The 21104-nt window shown below is 27.2% G+C and overlaps 1 protein-coding gene across 5 annotated transcripts in view; it reads right to left on the minus strand.

Annotated features, from left to right (window-relative positions):
- LOC132951602 (acid sphingomyelinase-like phosphodiesterase 3a) overlaps nucleotides 1-21104 on the minus strand; it is a 221146-nt gene that overhangs the window by 134454 nt on the left and 65588 nt on the right. For all 5 annotated transcript variants that reach the window (XM_061023390.1, XM_061023393.1, XM_061023392.1 and 2 more), the window contains one exon: nucleotides 15152-15187. The gene's annotated coding sequence lies outside the window, so the exon portion shown is untranslated. The remainder of the gene's footprint in view (nucleotides 1-15151; nucleotides 15188-21104) is intronic.

Raw genomic sequence — 21104 nt, forward strand, 5'->3', positions numbered from 1 at the left:
CACAATACCTAACGCTAAACGAATTATTAAATCGTTTTAGTTGTACGATACACATCTTATTCTTCAATAATGGCTATATAATAAATGTACAATATATTATATTATACATAGTGATTCACCAAGTATGCTCACCTCAATTTTTCCTTTATAAGGGATTTATACAAATTGGGATTTTTGAATTTTTTATCTCAAAGTCCATATTATTATATTTTAAAACTTAGATATTTTTATGCAACTCAAAAGGTGTCTTGTGATGATAAACAATTATTTTTTTTTACTGTGAATTCCTATGAAGATGATTTCTTTCGTTTAAAAATCTCGATTATATACTTTTAAATTGTAGTTTTTGAATCATTAATATTTAAGGACTAAAGAAAACAGTTCATGATAAATGTTTATAATATCATAATTTGATTATTATTGTTATTTCTAAAAAAATATATCCGATTTTACCGAGTAGGTACTAATGACTAAATATTACATTTATTTTATATATAACTAGCTATACTGGTCGACTCCACTCGGTGCCCGGAAACAAAAGAATACATATAAGATACAGCGCTATATTATTCTATTTCTATTTTAGTGTACATCAGCTGATCATAGGTGATCAGTGTACCTTGCTTTGTGAGGTAATTTGACCGAGGTGGTCATCTAACGTGGTTCAAACTATTCAATAAACTTCGGTGATAAGTATCTCTGAAATGTTCATAGAAATCAGTCAAGTAGTTTTCGAAACCATAAGCAATAATCATACGGACGATTTTTTTGAAAATTTTCATTTTTGCAACCTATGGCAAGCCTTTATTTTATAAACACAAAATTTCAATTTTCGTGAGCTAAAACGAAATTCATATGTGATCCACCCAGCACCCTATATAGATTGAAATATTGCTTGACAAACGAAGTTATAACAAATAATTAATAAACACACAATTTGGTTCCAATTTGTTTTGTGGTTTCCAAATCTATATGCCTAATCGAAACGTAAATGTTTTTTTATATATGAAGGTATAAAGCTCTATTTTTAAGTACTATTATTGTTTCGTCTTAGGACTTAAAATTCAAAAATTATTTGTCTGAATTTTTTTTTTTTTTATAAGTTAACCCGCGGCAACTTAGGCCATTGGGTGGTTTTTTTTAAGCTGTGGGGTAGGGTACTGTAAGGTGTAAACGCGTGTGTATTGTTTTTGGCAGATTTTTCAAGTGGGCACCCGTAGGTACTTACCATGCCCGGGTGGGGGATGGCGGCACTTGTGCTCCGGACACCGTGACTTGCCCGAAGAAAAATGCCACCCGCGACCGAGGTATCGAACCAGCACCGGTGCGCGTCGCAACCGACGCCTTAGTCCGCTCGGCCACTCCGTCCCCCGTCTGAATTTTTATTTGGTTGCTCCAAGACATTTATTAAAATCTACGAATTAAAAATTATAATATTACTATCGGTAAACAATAGTGTCATTGTTCAAAAAAGAAAATTCGGAAAAATGTTATTTATTTATAACTCATTTGCATTTTGATTTAGATAGTTTAGATAAAAAAAAAATTGATATCTAATTTACAATTTACTGAGAAAAAAGATAGTTGTCATTAAAAAAAAAAATAAATACATTTCCAGCAATCAGAGACTGAATAAATTCATCATTAAATAATAAAAGGGGTAACATGCTCGGTGAATCACGCTGTAATTCTGTATAATTTAGCCTTTTTGTATAAGTACTTTTATAAAAAGTAATTATTATGCGTTATTCCATCGAGGTAATGTACAAAGGTAGGAAATTGCAATTTTTTTGCGATTAAATATATTGAAAGGTTCTAATAAGAGTCAACGAATTGAAATTAAATATTCCAATAAATAAGTAGGTACCTGAAAATAATATATTCATTTTTTGAAAATAAAGAACAACTTTAATAAAAAAATATAAATCTCTTATGATTTTGTAATGATTGGCATACATTCTATCATTAAAATGTAATTAAATGTGAAATGGCTTTTAAAAATAACTGAATGTAATAAATATCATCAAAATATCAAAAGGTCGTCGTTGTTACAATACAATCCAACTTCAATTTGTTAAAATATTCTGCGTGGTGATATAATAATATATTTGAATTATTTGTATCAAATAGCAATCAATAATATATATTATGATGGAAACATTAAACAATAATCAGACAGCGCTGTGAGACTAAAGGATTTTACTATAGAAAGGGTTTTCACCTGGACATCGGTGCAGTGGTCTCGAATGAGTAAAGACTGAACGTGAGCTGGCGGAGTTACCAACTTTTTTCATAGTGTAAATTATCTCTCAATTAGAAATTCATCTAGTTGAATCTAGTTAAATATTTTTTAAATAAATAATAGTGGAATATTGCAAATTGATATTCTTAATATTTTGTTGATTTTTTTTTTAACAATATGAATCGTTTAGTGAAAATAATTGTTATTTTAGTTTAAATATACAATTTTGTGACGCTCTTAAAAATTATTATTTTAATTTTTTTTTAAATCTCAGTAACTATATCATTCATTTTGTATTATAACTGTCAAGCTGAAGAAGGTCTTCAAATTGAAACATTGCATGCAGATTTCACTACAAATTAATTTGCTAATTTAAATGATTTTGACGAAATAAATTCAGCGCGTGGGTTCGCAAACATTTTAAACAGGGCTTGAAATCGGTTTCAATTGATTTCAATTTTAGTAATCAGTATAAACCGTTTAAAAACTGAAATCAAAAACCAAATCTAAAACGAAACCGAAAAAGATTGGAAACCAGTATTATAATTTTAAAACGAAACCGAAAGAAATTGGAAACCACTATACAAAATCGAAACCAAAACCGAAATTTCCTAATACTGTTATTGAAAAATTGAAACCAAAATGGTAAAAATTAAAAACTGGTAGGTATACGAAATCGAAAACAAAACAGACATTTTTTCAATTGGTTTCAAGCCTTGAGTTTTTAAGTAGGTAATACGTATAGGATTAATTCAACATATTTAATTATTCCTACTATGTTCATAATATAAATATTACACTTTACCGTTTTACATTTACTTTTGGCAATGTCATGCATATAGGTATTATGAATAATATATGGGGATGAAGTGTACCTGTATATAATTGTAGTTTTCCACTTAATGCCTAATGTTCATTATAATAATATAATACCAGGTATCGGCACGAGACAAAACAATATCAACTATTAGAAGGGTGCATTATTTCATTTGATGACAGGTCATGTATTCACATCACGAGTATACCACTGAACTGTAACAATAAACAACCTAACGTGTCTGCTTGAGTTTCTCGGGATTATACGAAAACAATAAGGAAATGTTTGTCGACAGGTATTAGATAATGCTCTACACTTTGCTATTGTCTGCATTCCAGACGTATAATAATACGAACACCTATTGGAACAGTAGTCTGTAATCAGTAATCACGTTGATTATTATTTATAATAAAGTATGAAGCCAGCTGTATATTGAAGAACAGTGAGTTATGAAAATTAATCATTTTCACAAAAACCACAATATCAAAAAAGCGGTTCGAAGTTAGTAGGTATATAGAAGTTTGATTTAAAAATTTAAATCACAATCCAGTAGAGGCAATATATTATAATCAAAGATTATATAAAACGAGATGCTGCACTTCTACATTTACTGATAACTTGAACCTACATCAGTGCAGTAGGATCACATTATTACTATAATTATCGTATCAAATAATATGACAACGTTCAGGAATTTAGCGAGTGTGCTAAATATCAGTGATACGTAGTCAATAATTTTTCATGAAAACTTTCTTTCCGTATTAGTGGTGGTCCTGATTTGAGTCCGTTTTGAGGTAGGTTTTATTTTTGTTTACATTTTTTGAGAATTACATTGTTTGAATAGGAAGTTCACCGTCTGGTTTTATATAACCTTTGATATTATAATAATTATTCTATTTTTATAAATTTTAAATTAAACTACGTGTTTGTCATAAAAATGGAAATTATTAGTTATCCCATAATAAATTATGACGTCATTATTTCTCTATATAATCTCGATTGAGGTCAATACATTTTTGAAGTCTAGGACCAGTTTTTATATACTCTCGTCGTATACCGTCCGCTCCACTACTTGGAAGCCATTTTTCGACAATATCCTGAACCTCCTCGTCATTTGAAAATTGTTGTTCTCCCAAAAACTCCTTCAGTTTATTGAAAAGATGATAATTCGATGGTTTCAGGTCCGGGGAGTAGGGTGGTCACAATATCCCGCCCAAATGAAACAAGCAGGTCCTGCGTGAGACGGGCGGTATGAGGTCTAGTGTTGTCACGAAGGAGTCTCACACCACGAGTCAGCATTCATCACCTTTTGTCTTTGATTTTTTTTTCAACTTCTTGAATGTCTCACAGTATTTATTGTGGTTCCTTTAGGCATAAAATCGACCAATAATATTCCTTTCCGGTCCCAAAAGACAGATTCCATGATCTTCCTCTCTGAAAATGGACTTTGAATTTTTTGGTTGTTGGTGAATGGGTATGGTGCCACTGTAAGGACTGCCTTTTTGACTCAGGAGTATAGTGAAACACCCACGTTTTGTCACCAGTCACAATTAAGTCAAGAAAAGTCATTTTCATAACATTCAAGAATAACAGAGCGTATCTCACACCTATGGTAGGTGGAGCGATCGGAGAATTAATTGTTAGACGTGGTAGGCTGCTATGACGAAATTTCGTAACGAACTGAGGCGTTTGATGATTTGTTTTGACCCTTAGGAATCCCTTTTCCTATCAGTGGGGACAACTTTGAAAAACGAAATTCTATTCGTCCTACAAGGCCTTTGTAATCTTACTTTCTGGACGTCCCTCGTATATTTCATAGATATTGTAATAACTATCATAAAATATTCTTGTTTAGTTTCATACAGACTCATTGTATAAATCTTTTGTTATATATATTATTTTTTTTTATCAAGCATAACTATTGTTTAAATTAAACTATATGTAATACAATTACAATAATTATTATTTCTTTTCATTGTTTAGTGTGTATAATTATACTGATTTGTTCAAATTGGTATTTTATATTGAAATCACAACCATTCAAATTATAATTGCATTATTAATATTTAATTATTGTCTTTTTGTTTCAAAAAAAAAAATGCAATAATTCTAAATTAGTTTTGGTCTTTGGTGCTTACTATAAACGGAGTATTTTTATCAATAAATTACTATCTTCGTTCATACCATGCGACGAGTATGCCTCTTATACATTATTCAGCAGATGGTAGTCATATAATGTTCCCCTCTTGAACGAGAAATGTGAATTTTCAGTTTGAGTTAATCGTACACATATTCTCTTCTAAAATACGATGATTATCCTCTTTGTTCTAAATAAAATGTACAACGTTATTTACTCATTAAGAGTTTCCACATATTATTTTTAAACTTCTTAATGACTCTTATGAGCGAGGAATGTTACCAATTACTACTATTTTAAATAATAACTATAAAATGTTGATAATATTTTGTAATCATCGACAAAATAGGAAATTAAAAACGTAATAGGTTATAAGATAGCATTTGATAATAAAATATTTTTCCCATTAAAACATTTTCACTTCAAATGTATTCAACCAACATTTTTGGCAAAATTAATAGAAACTCGATAAGTTTAACAAATTTCTATGCAATAATTCAAAACTTGTTTCCTCTTGAATTTTGAGTTACGTATCCGAAAAGTTCTTCTAGGAATAATAGTGTATATGTATTTTTTAATAACTATTTAACCATTGTATAAAACAAACTAAATAATATTGATATGATTGACAAAATGCAATAAAAAATTACATAGATGCATTATTATAACTAATATATTAAATAATTAAAGTTACATCTCATAATTTTCAGATCATAACAACCCATGATTATAATATGAAATGTTTTAGTCACATAACAACAAACTAAACTTCACTTGTCTAAAGTTTCTAGTCTGTTTTCAAATTCAAGGACTTACAATTCACCAGGATGCCTGATGAAATTGTGGTTTTGACTTATAGTCTATATATCACGCAAGGAGATTGAAACTGAACTAAAAAGTAATAGACTAAATTATACGTTGCAATGTTATACTGTTTAAAGGCTAAATTGTATAAACGGAATTCGTGTTTTAAAAAAAAAATGTATTATTTGACAGCTCGGTTTGTTAATCGAGAACACATGAAAGTTCAATTTGCATGGGCCTATTATGTTCGTCGACTAGAAATAGTGTCACCGAGTTGAAGACAAATATATAATGCGTGGCCGTTGTGTTAAGTTATATTAATTTTCTTGTATACCTAGTAAAATATAATTAAGAGGGTAGATGATAAAACATTCTGAAACGAGGGCAAAAGAATCATAGATTATTTGCAGTACACCATTTTGGGTTAAACGGTAAGACACCTTTTATTTAATTGAAAATACTCACTGATGCACATAACATTTTTTAAAAATATACTAACTGATTTTGTCGATCTCAACTCATCACTTAGCATACAAACTAAATTAATCCAACAAAACATTTGATGGTTAATATAAAAACTGAATCAGTGAAAAATCATAGTAAACTTTAAAAATAATAATACTATAATAATAGGTAATTAAATTACATAATATTAAAAACTATAATAAGAATTGTAGAGCGAGCAATAATCTTTCACTATTGATACTACATGTTTAAAACCTACGACTGGCCTTGTAAGAACTGGTAATTATTTTCTTAACTTTCAATATTTGGTCTAACACGTCATCATTTTTAATAATATAACAATAAATTATGAGGTATATTAAGACTAACTTGAGTAATTTATAAAGTAATTATATCATAATATGCATTAAAAATTCGTTTTTTTCGAGGTTGCAAATAAATAAAAAAAACAGAATCCAAGTCCATTACTTGAAATGTTTTGTGTAAACGTTATTATATTGAATGATTTGGTTTCAAAATAACTGAAATAGACAGTAGTATATCTTAGGGTTGGGAGGGGGCAGGGTTTTGATAAATGTTATTTAAAAATGTTTAAATATTGAAAAAATCTTCATTAATAAATCATTTTTAAATAAAATTTGTCAAAAATTAAATTTCAATCCCACACACAACACACACACATACACACAAATATGGATATGGCACTGAAAATAGATAAAACTATTAAAAACTTAAACTTATAAGACATTTGATAGTAATTATGTTTATTATTATTTTTTAATTGTTAACATTCGAAATTTTGTAGACATCCAATATTAAGTTTGTATTATAATATTAACAGTGAACAAGATAAAATTGTGGTCGACATAGTTTCTATATTTTTTGAACCAGTTCAGAAAATACTTTGCCATTACGCTAAGACATAAATAATTATAAAATTATTTCATCAGTAATAATTTTGCATTCTAAACACATCTGCCAAGCTTATGAGAAACACCATGTTTTTAAGTTAAAGTAAATAACTGAAAGACTAATAATCTCTTGCAAACATTTAATCCCCGTTCAGACCATAAAATGTATGGTGTACCATAATAATATATTATCTCTGTATATTTTAAATGCATATTCATTTATTTATTTTAAATGACAAATTTTCAAGATTGTACAATAAGTATAAAGACATTAAACGCTTATAAAATTAATATGTGCATAACGATTCTTGGGAAGTTCAAGTCTGATTTTTCATATTATCATTATAAAACACTCTATACAGTTGACTGAAAGTATCTAAATTTAAATTAGTAATTATTATTATTTGAAATAAACGACAACCGAGTATAAATTTTTTTTAAATAATCTAATGTGGTCAAACATTATTTTAAAATAAATCAATATGGCTAAAAAAATGCCCGAATATTATATCTATATAATTTAATAAATTATGTCTTACTTAAACCCAGTCCTTAAAAAAATTCAAGGAAACCAGGTACTGGAAAATTCCAAGAATAGCATCTCAAAAGTAGCATCTGTATCAAGCTTAATATTTAGATAAAAATATTGGAATAATCTATGCTATAGAAAATTATTTGGTTAACAATGAAATTAATTTAAAATTTAAATACAAATTGAATTACTATTTTTTAAAAGTAATGACATTTATATAATTATATCTTACACAAAATAAGTATTATAAAATAAATACATTTATACATTTATATTACTTATTTGTAACTTATGTTCAGAATTATATCGAAACACTTGATATTCTCCTTTTAGGAATACAATAATCCTATTGTTGAAACATAGCCCACCTGGTTATACAGATAGAACCCCCGAATTGTGATGTATGAGCAATGGGCAGAGCCGTCCAAATGGATTAAATCTGATAGAAATATTATTGGAAGCTAAATTCTAATGTGATTTGCTTGGACCATGTGTGTAATGTAACTTTACAAAAGCCCTAATTCTAATCCGTCCATAATAATGGGCGGTCCTCCATGAGAAAGGGAATTTAGAAATTAATATTATTATTTGATGAACGCATTTTCTAAAATAGGATATAGCAGCATACTATAGTAACAGTCTCTATAATTTATTCAATTCTCAAAATATAATATTTTACTGTTCTTAATTTAGTATAAAATCTACATTTTATAAAGATTTAAAACTGTTTGAAAATAGTATTATAGTGAATAAATTAATAATAAATAACTCGTTCAGGAATAAATTAGAATAAATTCAATTTAATACAAATTAGTCGAGTATTTCCAATGTAATCTTATATATTTTGATACAGATTATAAAATGTTAATTTAAAAATTATTATGTTAAACAATTAAATTTGTAATTTGTGCATTTTAAAATTAAACCTAAGTGTTACAAGATTCAACTATTGAAATGCATTCAAACCAAGTTGTATTGTTTCTGTTTAAATTCATCCAAGACAAAAAATATTATACACGTTTTACTTAAATATACTAAATAAAAACCACTTGTTACATGAATATATTAAAAATATTTACATTTATAAAACCAAAATTAAATCATATTATATACTATGAAATATAAACATACTATATAATATGATAATTTGTGATAGTTTTTGAATGAATCACTTATTATTTCCGAATATTCATAAGAATATACATATTTTATAATATTTTCTTTCTGTAGTTTTTCAAATCTTACACTCAGATACCCCAAAAATTCTATATTTTATTATATTATTATGTTTAAAATTGTTTGCACTATTTTTAAATATAAAAATTCAAACAAATATACCTACTGATTCTTAAAAGAGGTAACACAGTCATAAGAAAAAAAATATATATATATTTCTGTAAATATTGGTGTTAATATGTGGCATAGGAGATACTCACATATAATATTAAATAAATAGTTTATGAACTGTAAGCGTTTAAAGTTTGAACGAGCGCGTACGAAATAGGAAACTGTTAATCTCTTTGCCCATTTAATAATCACCGATGCATGCCTTTAAATTTTAAACACACAGAGCTAGTAAACTGTAATATGTTTGTTTAATATTGAATGACACAGACGTTCACTGAAGAAATATTGTACATTGAAAAGACATAGAAATTATTTTCCCACGTACAATAAATGGTACTGATCATTGATCACAATAAAATAATAATATGTTCAACTCTATATATTTTTATCTTACAGACTTGACTAAAAATATAATCAATGTTTCTTATATCACGTGAACAATTATTATATAGGTATTTAAAGTATACTGAAGATATTGATAATACTAATAATATAATACTAATAATACTAATATTGATATCGAAACGCTAAATTAGTGGCGTGGCGCATATGTGAGATAACTGACATTTCTGCGATTTCACAGGAACAGCATCTTAAAGTTTGTTTATCTATAATGTTATTATCCATTTAAAAACTTAATTTTTTATATGATATTTATAGTTTTTGATTACGTAAGAAGAACTTTTTAAAAAAAGAATTAATATTTATTTTTCTTGACTGGACTAGCAATAATTTAAATACATAATAATACGTGCATAAACATATCATATACCTACACTTATCAGTGATATATATAAGTTATCACACACGCGCTTGCTATAATACGTCATCGAAATAATCGTTTTGATTTGTGTATAGTGAAACATGGAGTCTATAGACTGCCGACTTTATTAAATAATATGTATGTGATGATTTCTATACTTCACTTACGCATGAAAAATTTGCAAAATAATAATAATATCATCATGTATACATACGCACGATAAAACCTATACGGAAATACATCAGCGTCGAATCACACGATAGTACGTACCTATACTAGGAAAAAACGTCTACTGTGAAAATTTCAAGTTTACTATTTGAATCGATAAGCACAAATTCGGTGTGCCTTTGAACCCTTGTAATGATCCGTTCGCCATTTCATCCCGCCGTATACGGTAGCAGTTTCCCTACAAACTGCTTGGCTCGCATTCCTATACGCCCAAGTTTTGGTCTACAAAGGCGGGACAACATTCACCTGGCCCGAAATTTGTGTTAATTAACCGAACGGTTACGATTTTCTCGGCCACAAATGTTTACGACTTGTCCCCGTGTTCGGTGGGAGGATCCAATCTCGTATATTGGAAATAAGCATGTATGTGTGTGAGTGTGTGTGTGTGTGTGTGTGTGTGTGTGTGTGTGTGTGTGTGTGTTCCGAGCCAATTAAGTTAAATCGGATGACGACTACAGACGAGACCGAAAGCTACTGAACGCAGTAAATAATAAAGGTATATCATTATCAATCCTAGTAGAGTATATTTTTGTTATGTATACAAATCACAATTCCAAACAATAGTTACCTAACCTAAACAATAACCTAACCTAACTAGGGCTGTGAATCTGTAGCAAATTTAATTTTTTTTTTAGCTCATTGTAAAACGTAGCAAGCACAACAGAATGTTTGAACGATATAACACCGAATTAAATCTTTTACTATACATTGTTTGACATTATATTTGTAATTTATTTTAAATATTTCAATGGTATTTTTAAAGGTTTTATTGATAATTAAATTCACGGCCTTAATTATTAAGATTTCGTTAAAACAATAGTTGTAAATGTAATTTATTTAATTTTAATATAATAATATGTACCTAAGTAGATATATATTATTTACTAAAAAATGTAAGATGCAACTTAAAGCATACATTTTCTATGCATTATCGTAAAAATGTATAATGACTGGGGAAAAAAACAGATACAATATACATTTTGAATAAATCTAAATTGTTTTTGAATTTTAAAGCTTATCGTACAACCTTGTTTTAAATAATGGCTTGCACCAAACTCAGAGAAGTGAGATAAGTACAATACCCTCATTTATGTTCAGTCCAGAAGTATCTAATTTTTGTATAATCTAACCAGTTATAAAAACAAAATTTAAGACACTAAAATACTCCAAAAGTTACTACTATAATAATTCACATCTGTTTATTTTTATATTTCGTTTCTACTGAAAGCTATATCGCTAAGTTAATATACTGTACATACACCTAGAAAATGTTTAAAAGAATTTGAAATTTTTTTCGCCTTTGTCAAAAATATTATATGGTTTTGTTGAGATTATCAAAATGTATACCATAACCAGATTATAATTGTTTTATATACATTTTACCAATATTAAATAAATATAATATCTTAGAATAATAATTTGTAGTTATATTAGTCAATTTTTAAATCTCAAATATTAAAGTAAGATAATAATTCCAATAATTAATTTTAAGACCCAGACTATTAGGTAAATAATTGTACGATGATGAAAAAATTATACATGTAGAAATACAAAAAAAAATACCTGTATGAAAAGATTTACAATTTACAAAAACTGATCTATAGTAAAATGTCTTCGTCGAATAGAATAAGATAAATTAAACTCACAATCGTAAGACATTAAGATAATATTATAATAATTTTCATAACACTACTTCTTATGTCATTGTATAATAGCTGTTTTATTATATTATGAGACTCAAATATCTTACAATTATTATTACTGTTATTATTATTATTATTATTATTAGTATTATTATTATTATTATTATGAGTTTCGATGAGTCTAACCTTGAGTTGTTTTGACATAAACTTTTTAGTACAATATTATGTCAGTATATTATACTTATATTAACTATTTGATCTCTAACATGTACTTGCTCTTACAGCCATATTAAGATAACATAATCATTTTAAAATATTTATCTCTTTCCATAAGTAAACACGAAGTACACTTCGTTTTTAAGACCAAATACTGTTATATCGTTGTACGAAGACACTTTACAGTCTATGTTAAATTAATTCAATTATAAATATAATGAAAACAAAAAACGTTTTGAAATTTTCGTTTATTAATGACACGAAGGATTCAACAAGTGTTAGTAATTCTGTAACATAAAGAAGTTATGTCCAAGGTAGGTAAGTACTAGGTGCATATCAGATTATAATAAAAGCGTACGATTTTATACATATATATTCTATATTATATTTTAAATTTAATGAGTATTAAATAAGAAGGGACATTTTGTGTATCGTCCAAAGTATCCTAACAATATCTTCATCATAGACTGTTAAATTTACTGGCAGACACGCTAGTAATCGACTTTTAATTTGACTGCAATTCACTCCCTTATTTTATTTCACTGTGTCACTGCAAAAAGTTATACTTTTTATATTTACATAGTGAAAACTGTTACCGAGTTATTATACACTCAATTCAACGCATCTTTAGGGGAATGGTATTTTTTTTCCGGAAATTAAGAGTGAAAAGTTTTCTTTTATTAAAAACTCTATCGCGTTCATACTAACGACTTCTCCTTTCATTATATACAGAAGTGGAGAGAAAATAACACTGGAGAGGCACTAGAAGTCAGTAGCCCATTTTTATCGTTTATAAAACAATAAAATATTATATAGTATTAATATTACATTTAACATAAAAAATTACACAAACCATTTTTCATTTGTAGAAATTGCCGAAAATTTTATCGATCTCAATACTAAGATAAGTTTTTTTTCCTATACAACACAATATTACATTATTCTTCATTGGTATCTCCTATAGCTACTTATCGGATAGCATCCGCATGGTCGATCAAAAAAGGCACCACGTCCATATTTTGTTAAATTTTCAAAAATAATAAACAGACTCAAACCAAATTATACAATCATACAATTATTTTCAAACGAAACTTTTCCTTTCTAATGTATTTTCACCCTTTGTACTAAAACTGTCAAACAATCGTACTTATATTATATACCAGTGACTAAAATATGAGTTAGATGAGTTAAGTTAGATTAAAAATAAATAAAAAAAAAAGTGATATATACATACCATTGTTTGTATAAGATATAAAAATATATATTTAGATCGTTCTACACTACAGAATACATAACAAATAACCGTAAATAGACATTATTTAAAGTGTAACATATTGTGGAAATATTGTATTTTAGATGTCTGAATAAATAGTATTTAAATTATTTTAATTTCAAATAATTGTATGTTATTAATCGCATGAACACCTAAGAACTGAACCCTGACCTGAAAAACCATTTTTATAAAATATAAAATTAGTTCCATATACTACAGGGGCATATATTATACTTCCTATGCACGAATGATAATATTGTTGATAATCTTATATTTAATTAAAATTTGTTCTAGAGTTTAGAGGATATCATCGCACTATTTGACCAGGCCCAAAATAGCAAATTTATGTTCAACTGAATCAACCCTGTGTCACTTTTAATATTAGAGCGAATTTACCTATTATCAAACATTAAGCTAAGAATATTACCTGTATCTCTTTTTTGGTTATTTTATGATATTTTTATTTTTGTATAAGTTATGAGCGTCTAAATTATTACAGTATAAAAATGCTTATAAATTGTATAAAAATTAAAATATTGTAAAAATCCCAATGTAGGTAAATAGGTAATGTTCTTATATTTAAGTTTGATAGTATGTGAATTCACTATAATATTAAAAGTGACAACACAGTGTTGGTTGTGCTAAACATAAATTGTCTATGATGCGTAGGTCAGAGAGAGAAAACAAATGGTGCGCCGATCGTGACATCCTCTTAAGGATATTAAGGCAAATAAATAAATTTCTTTCAAATCTATATAAATAGTACAACATAATCATACCAAAGTAAACAAAAGTAGGCAAATACCACCCTCCAGCATTTGCATGAGGTCCGCATACTTCACATATCAGTTTCAGTGGAATATACAAAGCTGTATTTAACCCGACATAAGGAATATATACCTTTTTTATTCTATACCTACTTAGCTTCAATAGATGCATTGAGTAACATAGCTTATAAAGGACTAAATATATTATTTTATATCTGTTTAATTTATATTCAAATTATACCACTAATATTTTGACAGGAAGACTCGTGTTGTAATGAAAAAATACGAGTTTTTATATTCAAATTTTGATTATGTCTTCGATAATCCTTTCTAAATTGAATTGGTAAACAAAATGTAATTGGATTTTCAGTGTAATCAAATAAATTGATTTTGACGAAAACAAGTATTTGGTTTGAAACCTTTTCCGTATCAATTATGAATGACAATAAAAATTGTTAAAAACAAAAATAATTAAATAATTTACCCTAGCATTCAAATTAAAAAAATGATTAAAATTAAATTAAAAATAAAAGCTAATTAGCTTTTAAAATAACCGACATTTAAAGTTATTTCATTAATTTTAAATTTATATGACTATCTATGTACATATTTTAATTTTGATACATAAAAACAATAAGATAGGTATTTACTATTTAATATAGATAGCTATAATTTAAGTATATAAATACAATGATTTGTTCATAAATAATAAGAAATAACCCATACATGTTATAACATTTTTATGTCGATGTATTAAGACAAAAAATAATAAATCATTTATAATAGTATATAAATATATTTTAATTACATGTTTATCATAAAATAAAATATTTATATGCTTACGTTGTATAATATATTAGGTAGTTACGCAAATTGTGAACATATTTTAATTTACACTTGCTGTACACTGTACACTATAGAAAGGTTTCAATGTACTTATATTATACATTATTACATTCTCAATTTACCAACCTTACAACTTGTAAAACAATTCTTAAATACTTACGTTTGATATTTGACTCAATTTTTGATTCACAGGAATCTGTAATAATAAAAAACAATTTCTATATTAATAAAAATTATATATTTTATACATTTATATGGCTGCAATAAACGTCAAACATTTAACTCTTCACAACTTCATCTACTTGACCCTTTATTCCGTTAAAAACTCCATTTAAAAATAAAATGAAAATTATACACTTATTGTAATATTTGTTTCCTATTACGCTATATAAGTTTGGTCCTATGTAAAGCTCTCAGTTTTAAAACCGTACAGCATCTTAAGTCAATATGTTTACGTCAAATAACAGGAACTTAATGGAATATTACTAATGAAGCTCACTTCATAAAGAACTTTATTCTAAAATTAAATAAACTTGCTTACCCTTCCTACTTTAAAACCTCATAAATGGTTGAGAACCACCCGAATCATCTTAATATCTTATAAATAGCCATGCGACGGGATACATTCCAGATAAGTAGATAACTACCCTTAAGAGGACGACGTACCCGCGTGTGATGTATCCGTCTTACTAACGAATATATTATTAGGTATCAAAATGTATGTGCAGCAGTTCCAAATTTTGTGTTGTTGGCTTAAATATTAGAGTGAATTTCCTTATTATCAAACTTAAATATAAGAACATTATCTGTGTTCTCTCGTTGTTTTTATATGATATTTAAATTTTTAAGTGACTTATGATGTATGTAAAATATTAATATTTGAAAATTATCATATAATTCACTTAAAAATAAAATTACTAACGAGAGAACACCGATAATGTTCTTACATTTAAGTTTGATAATATTATGCCAATATTTAAGATATCAATACAAAATTCAAACTACTGAACGTACATTTTGGTATATTATTATCGTTAGTAAAACGGAAACAAAATATGCGGGTATGATGTCCTTTTAAAAATAAATAGTTTCCTAAATTCTCACTAGGCGTGTCTCCAATAGTTAACTCCCCCTCTCTCGTATTAAATCATACGTTATGCCAAATTTGATTACTGTACAATTTGCATAATTTTATTTACATAATGTAAAATATTTACTATTTAAATAATTATAAACATTTTTTTTAAATAAATAAGTGCTGTATTAAGAAAACAATTACTAACCAATTAGAAACAATTTCTCTACTGATGAATTTAAGAAATTACTTAGCCCCATTTTGATATCAACACTTTTATAACTTGAGTTTTTTTTTCTTCGTGAGGTTTTAACACGATGGAGTGTTTTTGGTGCGATTCTCTATACAGTTTGATTTTAACACACAATGTAACTAAATGTTTATAATAATTAATATTATGTTTCTTAAACTTGTTTACGTTTTAATATTATACTATATCTTTTACTTTTATTAAACTATTATAATATGTAAAGAGTAAAATAGTAAAATAGTATAAAAAGTGTATAATTAAATTTTATTTTTTGAACGGTTTTTAAATTTAGAAAAACATTTTAAAATTTATCTCGTGAAATGTATTTATTTTTGTATAAATGATGTAAACGTATTATTATTTTGAACAAATGTCAAATACTATGATGTAAAATATCTATCACAGACAGCAAAAAATGATTTTAGTTTAAAATGTATCATTAAGTTTACACAAACTGGGAAGTTACTCATATTTTGTATAATAATAATTGTAACGCATGGAGATAGAATGAAACCCAAGAAACTTTATGTCACTTACCCTATTGAACTTTCTTAACAATTGGATGACTGAAAGAAGTTTTTCATTAAATTTTACTATACTCAGCGTTATCTTGAAATTTATGTATTTTATACAAAACTATGTGCTAAAGTTTATTATTGGTAATCTGAAATACTCTTGAACTAATTATTTATAACGAATTCTGTGAAGATGCAGTAAAGTGTCAAAAAATAAATAAACATAGAAATATAATTAAATATTTAACATAATATTTTAGTTCAAATGTATGAAACCAATACGTGTAACAGGGAGTAGAGAAATTAATTTTTTAAAAGTATAGGAATTATTAATTTATAATTAGGACTTAGTATTATTTTACAACAAATCTAAAATTGAATACAATTTTCTTAACACAACGTTTTACTAAAATAATATACTAACTGTAGAAAATAATTTTAAATATAATAAATAGTGACCGATAACAATGCAATATGTCCCACAGTACATTATTCAAACGATTTATAGGTAATATTTTCAGTTCTGAACTAGATTGATTACTAAACCCATAATCACCTAAACACTATCGAGTTACAAGAAATATATAAACTATAATTTATGAACTTTAAATCTTCATTATAGTAGTATACTTTATCAATGGACACAATGATTATATTTCTTGCTAGTTGAAATTTAAAGACCCTTAAATCTGTGATTACTGTCTTGGACACTGAATTCCTCGATTTATAAGCTAATTCCCGGGGTATAATTACATGGATTGGAAAATCCCATACTACACAAGTTTTGTTCGATGGCAGAGGGACGTCTAATGGGCTCAAATATGAACCCCAAATGTTCTTATTATCCCCTCGATAAATCGCCATACTATAATTATTTTTCATGACAAACCGACTAAAGTATTATTGATAAATATAAATCATGGTTATTACTTAGTGATACATTATGATTATTTTTGTATTTATTTATTTTAGATAAAATATAGAGTACATAGTCAAAATCAAATTAATGAGTTATTTGTATGTGCGTTTTGATTGAAGTTTAAAAGTGTGTAGTTAGCTCCCTGGTATGTAACAAACAAATTACTTCATGATGACCTTCAAATCAAAACCATCCATGATACAGCCACCAATTTCTACAAAAGGTTTCATGGGAAACTCCATATGAACCCCAACCACCTCATCTCTCAATTGGTCTCAAAAACTCTTCCTGACAACCCCACAAGACGTCTCAAACGTAACTGGTGCAGAGATCTTCTTAACCAATAAAATACATTTATATTACTCATAGAAATTTAATTTCATTGTAAAATGGTGACTCGACTGCGAGCCTCCCTCCACGTTACTCAAAGCCATTGTTTTATATTATTTATTATACCTTATCATATTTACTTATTGTATATAATGTACAGATTGTAAATCCTCAATAAACGCCATTATTTGAAAAAAAAAAAGAAAAAATTGTGTGGATAATTTTATATATTTTATTATATTTTATACCTATACTAAAATTATTTACGATTTGTTGAATCTCACAGTCAAAAAAAAAACGGAGATCCAACAAAAAAAATATATAATTACATCCATCTATCTTAATATAAAAATATATATTATATTATTTTAAAGAGATCCAAAATCAACCACAGAAAACTCACCCTCGTAATATTTTGGTATTTGTTTTAGATGGTAATATTATTATGCGTACAGTGTAAATTGATGTAAACTAAACTCTGTATAAAACAATGATGAATGAATTTTATTCCGTTTTCTGTCTTGCAGGGTATAACTATAAGTACACCTCAGAAAAATAATAACACATTTATAAATATATGCAATATTCATTTAAATATTCCAATTTCTATTGGCTCTTCAATCTCAAACGTGTTGTTTGTCCACAAAACGCGCAATGAAATATAATACTTATGCGATATAATGTTACACAAAAGGCAACTGTATAGTATTATAATATGCACGACGTGTAGCTAAAAAATAATAACGTTTACTGCATATTTTCTAAAGTTTAAAATTAATAAAATTCTTAACTCGATAGTTATTTTAATTTATCAATTTTGCGTACGCCAAACATTAGTTTCTCAGTGGATGGGGTGAAGTACTTGAAATAAAAATCAATTATCGTCGTATGGAAGTAATCGAAATACAACTGGACACGTAAGTGTTGGTTGGTTTCCAATAGCACGTACAAGACGAGGACCACAAAGTGGAAAACTATTCCTTTTGTACTAATAAGTAGTGTGGGCTCTCTAGGGTTTTCTGTTTCTCCATAGAATACCTTTACTCTTGTTTTCCATCAACGTACGGACAGACGTACCTGAAACACAATTCTTTTCCTGAAAATCGATTTTCCTTAAACTTCTGTTTTCCTATGGGAAAAATATAAACAATTTTAACATTATTCCCCTCATTTGTCGTTTCCAACCTTTTTTATATTTATTTTTAAAGGGCAAAGTAACTAAATTACGTGTATTTTTTTTTTATACTGCTGTCTTGTCCGTGAAGGTCAATGCCAATCGTTACGGTCCACCTTTTACGCCATATGTTGAAATTGACCACCAACAATTTGTATCAAAAATAATTTTAACTTACTAATCAATTCATCATATGTTATGTACTTATATCTATTCAAGTGTATTTACATTATAAAAATATCAAAATATGTCTGTTGTGGACTAATAAATTTATTATAACACGTAAACTGTGTTTATATTCTGATTTCTGATCTTACCGATGATAAATAACTAAACCCCATCAAAATTATTTACAAATACCGTGTAGCAGTCGAATACGTATATATAAATTGTTAACTGCGGGGATGATTATAATTTTGTACACAATATTATGAGTAATTTATTAACATTTTTTAAAGTAAAAATAAAATTATAAATATGTGTCATATATCTAATATATAACTCATTCAGTATCTATATATTTGAAATTATAGAAATAGGTTACCTACGAATAAACAGGGTAGGTATATCTGCATACATTTATCGGAAAAATATAAATATTTTTAATTCGATTCATTTTGAATTCAACTGTTTTATAAATTGTATAACTGGATGTTTCTAAGCTGGATTGAAAATCATACAATATGCTACGCATTATTTCTTCAAAATTATAATGAAATTGATTTTGGACTTATAATAATAAGATATTCCCAGGTCCAATCTTCAAGGATATTCATGAGATAATATCAAAACGGTCTAAAAGTACACACTCACACACATAGACTCCTTCATACTTACTGGAATAGGTGCATGATACATAATATATACTTTATATTTATACATGTGTGTTAAAGCTTATTCGTATTCTGACCATCGGGTATGTTTCTGTGAATAACTGCTCAACAGATTTTGTTGATACGACACCACAGGGATCGTAGGTTCAGGTATATTTGCACAGTGGTTTTCCCTGTGGGAATAGACCCTCCTCAAAACTTCGTAACCATCCGAAGAATTAGGCACGTAGTTCCTATTTGCTAAATATTATAAATGGCCATTAAGCGTTAACGATTGTGGCACAAAAATAAGTATTGCAAAACTAAATATTATTTTTCTAATTTAATAAATAACAATATCATTGATCTACGCGTGTTTATTTTATTTTAATATGACGTCCAATATTTAATAAATAAATCTGTATGATGCAATTAATTTAAAAAAAAAATGTCAAATAGGCATAGAGACAGATTGTTAAAAAAAATTAGTTAATACTAAAAAATCCTAAAAACAGTACATACAGAAGAGACAGTCTTATCGATATCCCCAAAATGTTACAGAAGATCTAAAATGAAGACCAAGTTTTGAAAATAATTGATTTAATCTCTAAATATAAATAACTAAATAAATATTAACGCTGTTAACAATTATAACTCATAAATTATAAATAATTTATATTAATTTTTATATTAATATATTATTGATGTTAATCTGTTCATGGACAATTATAGGTTGTTAACTATTGCTGTAGAAGCCTTTAAATGTATACTCTGTGTCAACTAGCTTCACCCGGGCAAAAATAAATGAACCTATATCTCTATAGTTTTCAGTTTTGCTTCAGTTGAACTAATACATAATTCAAACAAAAATTATAATAATTCATCTTATGATTCCCAACTTCATAATTATGGACGTTTTATTATGTTAATACAAAAAAACTGAACACATTTACAACTTATGCTTAAAATAAGAAGTAAATCCAATATTGTTAAATTGTAAATTCATCTTTATGCATGTAGATAAAAACTATGTCGGGG

The sequence above is a fragment of the Metopolophium dirhodum genome, chromosome 9, assembly GCF_019925205.1.
Source record: "Metopolophium dirhodum isolate CAU chromosome 9, ASM1992520v1, whole genome shotgun sequence".
Classification (NCBI taxonomy): Eukaryota; Metazoa; Arthropoda; class Insecta; order Hemiptera; family Aphididae; genus Metopolophium; species Metopolophium dirhodum.